The sequence below is a fragment of the Micromys minutus genome, assembly GCF_963924665.1.
Source record: "Micromys minutus genome assembly, chromosome: 30".
Lineage (NCBI taxonomy): Eukaryota > Metazoa > Chordata > Mammalia > Rodentia > Muridae > Micromys > Micromys minutus.
This window is the reverse complement of record NC_137965.1, coordinates 16,146,797-16,151,259: the sequence shown is the minus strand read 5'-3', so window position 1 is coordinate 16,151,259 and position 4,463 is coordinate 16,146,797.

The following is a 4,463-nucleotide window of genomic DNA, read 5'->3' as shown; positions in this document are numbered from 1 at the left end:
TATATATATAAAAAAAAATTCCAAATCATTAGGGGATGGCAGGGGGTGGGGGTGGGAGACTAGTTTAGAATCCAAGAGCATCGCAATCAAAATGGCTCAGCTAGTTAGGGTGCTTACCACCAAGGGCTGGCCTGAGTCTGTTTCCTAGAACCGGCATAAAGGAGCTGACTCCTGCAGGTTGTCCTTTGGTTTCTACACACGTACATACACATGCATGCACACGTGCACACATACACATGCAGAAAAATAATTTCAAAAGGCAAGAGTTAAGTAACCGCTTATAAAGAAGATATACAAATGGCTGGCGGGTACATTTAAGTACACCCAACATCACTACTAAGGAAAGAAAAGCAAGTGAGCCATCAGCCACTGGAGTGCAAAGGGTTAGTGTGAAAAAGACTAAAAAAATGAACCCCCAAACACCGACATCACATTCACAAACTAGTACAGTCATTGTGGGAAACAGTATGGATTTAAAAATAAAACAAAACAAAACAAAAAACCCAGTATCCTCAAAATATTACTAAAACTACCCTCTGACCCACCAAACCCACAGCCACATCCAAGAAACCAGTAGTGTCCAATGGCTATCTGTCCCATCACGTGACAGGCCATCACAGGAACCCCAGGATACAAACTAAGTGTCTGCTGAGAAAGGGTAAGGAGTTGGAGCACATGTGCATTATGAAATGCTGTGTTGTGATCACATACACACACACACACACACACACACACACACACACACACACACACACACACAAAGAGACCCTGCCATTCACAGCAGCAAGATTAGACCTTGGGACCATGAAAACAAGCCAGGCAGAGGAACCACATAACTGCTAATCCCTGATCTCATAGGAGGCGGCAAACTGTGCTTCCCTGGGTCCCCCCCTCCTCTGCCTGCTGCACCTGGCCACCAGGCAATCTAATAACACAGGCAGCACAGAGAACAAACCCCAGACCCTCTTACCCTAGGGAAGGGAGGGGGGATAAGAGGCAATAACTCTAGGCAATATCTCCAGTGGGAGATAGAGGTCAGAGGGCAAGGCAGGGCTGAAATGCTTCTCACCACAGGGGGGCAATCAGGAAAGATAACAGGGGCCAGAGAGCTCAGGAATGTCTACAGCAGTAGAGCCCAGAGGCCACCCTTCCCTTTTCTTCATCATCACTGTCCAGGTGGATGCAGCCTGAGACAAGTCACTGTGAACCGTGCTAGGATCTACATCCTTAACCCCTCTGTAAAAAGTGCTTTTGCATTCGTCTTAGTGAGCAACTCAGATCGAGCCTTCTTAGCCTATGATGGACAGGGGGAAAGAAAACCTGTTCCTAAAAGTGGAATGGAGACAGGAAGGCTTTCTTCTGGTTCAGTAGGTACCACACAAACATCCAGCCTGCACTGCTCCGGTCAGGAATGGAGAGCAGAGGTGAATCATGGGAGGAAGAGGACGGGAGGGACTTGGGTGGAAGAGAGGAGAGGGAGAGGAAAAAAGGGAGGGAGGAGGCAGGATTCAGTGTGGGAAGAGACAAGGGACGTGTACAGAGGGTCAGGACATTGAACAGAGGTGTGTAGCAGTGGGAAATAGGGAGGGTGAGGGTGGGGGTAGCTACTAGAAAGTCCCAGATGCCAGAAAAGCAAAAGGCTCCCAGGACCCAATGGGGTTGACATTAGCTGAAATGCCCAACAAAGGGGAGGGAGAACCTGTCGAGACCACATGCAGAGATTAGGCATGACCTGTGGTTGAGGGATGGGGCCACCCATTCTTCTCAAAATTTTAACCCAGAATGACTCCTGTCTAAAGGAAAGATGGGGACAAATCGTGAAGCAGAGACTGAAGGAAAAACCATCCAGAGACTGCCCCACCTGGGGATCTACCAAAACCAGTCACTATTGCTGATGCCAAGAAGTGCTTGCTGACAGGAGCCTGATATGGATGTCTCCTGAGAGGCTCTGCCAGAGCCACACTGATACAGATGTGGATGCTCACAGCCAACCACTGGACTAAGAATGGGGTCTACAATAGAGGAGTTAGGGGAAGGACTGAAGGAGCTGAAGGGGTTTGCAACCCCATAGTAAGAACAACAATATCAGCCAACCAGAACCCCCAGAGCTTCCAGGGACTAAACCACCAACCAAAGAGTACACATGGAGGATGACCTTATCTGGCATGAATGGGAGGGGTGGTCTTGCTCCGGAGTCTCACTCCACAGGACCAATAGCTACAGAACCATTTTTTAAGTTTACCACAACAGGAATATCTGGGCTCAGTCACAGCGCCCTACAAGCAGCTAGAACAACTCAGAATGACCTTGCGCAACAGGATGGGACAATACAACCGGCTGGTAAAGAGAGGGGGAGAGCTTTGAGGGATGCAGGAAGATTACACAAAGCCCCTTGTACTACAACCCCAACATAGACGAAGTAAAACTTCTGAACCTTCAAATACTTTCCAAAGTTTAGAAGTAATGAGACCTATGGGATCAATCTGAGTGCCAAAAAGAAAAAGACAATTAAACCAACAAGGGCTGAGGGCTCTGGGGACCATAGCTAAAGGGTCTGGCAAACGTTGAGGGGTGGGAAACAAGACACATCTCAGTGCTGCCTCCTTCTGCTTCGTCCTCTCTCTTCCAGTCAACATTTTCTAACACACTTTTACTAAAGACCTACTATGTGGAGTGAATATTTAAGATGCCAATTAACCACTTGGTACCCAAAAGGCCTATGTAAGGCCTGGCCTGCCAATCCAGATTTCCTCTCTTTGCCCAGACAGATTTACCAAAAGATGGATCAACAACTATTGATAAAGTACTGAACCCCAAGTCCTGATGGAATTTAAAATTCTAATTGCAAAGAAATGTTCCTGTTTCAGCAGGTGGTGGTGGCAGCGGCGGCGGCAGCAGCACACTCCTTTTCCAGGCGTTCAGGAGGCAGAGGTAAGCAGATCTTTGAGTTTGAGGCCAGCCTGATCTACAGAGAGAATTCCGAGACAGCCAAGGCTACACAGAGAAACCAAAAGAAGTTCCTGTTCCAAAACATAAACGTGTTGTAACACTGTTTTCACAGTCATGTGAGGGGACATATGTGTCAACCATGCAGGGAATACAAATGACCCTGTCCCCAAAATAGTTGCACATCTGCTGGGTGGCCATCCTTTTCATTAACGTGGCTGCATTTTGATTAACACAATCATCATGAGCCCCAGAACTTCCAGGCATTTCCAGAGACCTCTTCTGGGACTGAACTGGGTTTAATTTCCCCAATTAGAGTACAAAGAGGAGCTAAATTAAATGTGAAATTGTATGGATTTTGCAGTTTCAGGAATGCTGGTCACTCAATACACACAAGGGTAACTGGTCTCCTTCCGCACTGTGAGAGCCTTCTGGACCATTTAAGTAAAAGAGAAGTACAGTTAACGCCAAGAATTAATAAAAAAGAAAGAAAGGCAGTGAAATTAAACTTTATTTGCACATCTATCCAGCAAACAGGGAATTGCTGCTCAGATAATATGCTCACCTCTTCCAAATCATATTCCTGTTTTTTCCTCTTCAACCGTGACAGTGTCTTCAGTCCACACCACCAGCCTCACTGAAATACTATTTTGGTTCCCGAGTGTATTATGGTTGGGCTTGGGGATTTTTCTTAGTACAGATCCTCTCAGCATTAAAAGTGTTAACTTAAAATCAGCTAGTAGCAAATTACTGTCTTTAAAACTCCCTAGTACCATGTAGGTGAAGTAGTTCAGTGGGTAATGATGCTTTCTGCCCGGTCTGACAACTTGAGTTGGGTACCCTGATGCTTTCTGCCCGGTCTGACAACTTGAGTTGGGTACCCAGGACTCACATGATGGAAGGAGAGCCCTGAATCCTGAAAATTGTCTCTGACCTCTATACGCATGATACATGTGTGCACACATACAAAATAAATGCAACCTAGTTTAACTTCATGACTACACTGGAAGTGTAGCTCTGTGGTAAAGTGCATGTCTAGCATTTAGGAGTCTGTAGATTCTACCTTCAATTCAGAATAATAAAAAAAAGGGGGGGTAACCTACATAATTGGCACAGCATCAGTAAAGGCTGTGAAAAGAAACCATTTTCTTCTAGTCAAGAGGATAAAAATCTCTGGCCAATGGAGACTGTCACATGGCATTCGGGCAGAGTCAATAGCCAATTGAGACAGAACCCTCTGGAAGGCAGGACCCAGTGTTGGCTCAGGAAGGTGGGTTTACCCTAAATCATATTACTAATGAGGTAGGTGGAATAATTATCCCTTTAAGGAGATGTTGTTTTTCTCCTTCCCAGAATTCCTGTCCCTTACCTCCCAGAGGTTAGAGTCCAGGAAACTCTACTTTTCGGAACTCTTCAGAAGCGCATGCCTTTCCTTCTCTATCTTTGTTTCAAGCATGCTCTGACGCTGTGGGATTCCCTCCTCTTCTCTAAAGCCCCTCTCCCTGCCACATGGCTGA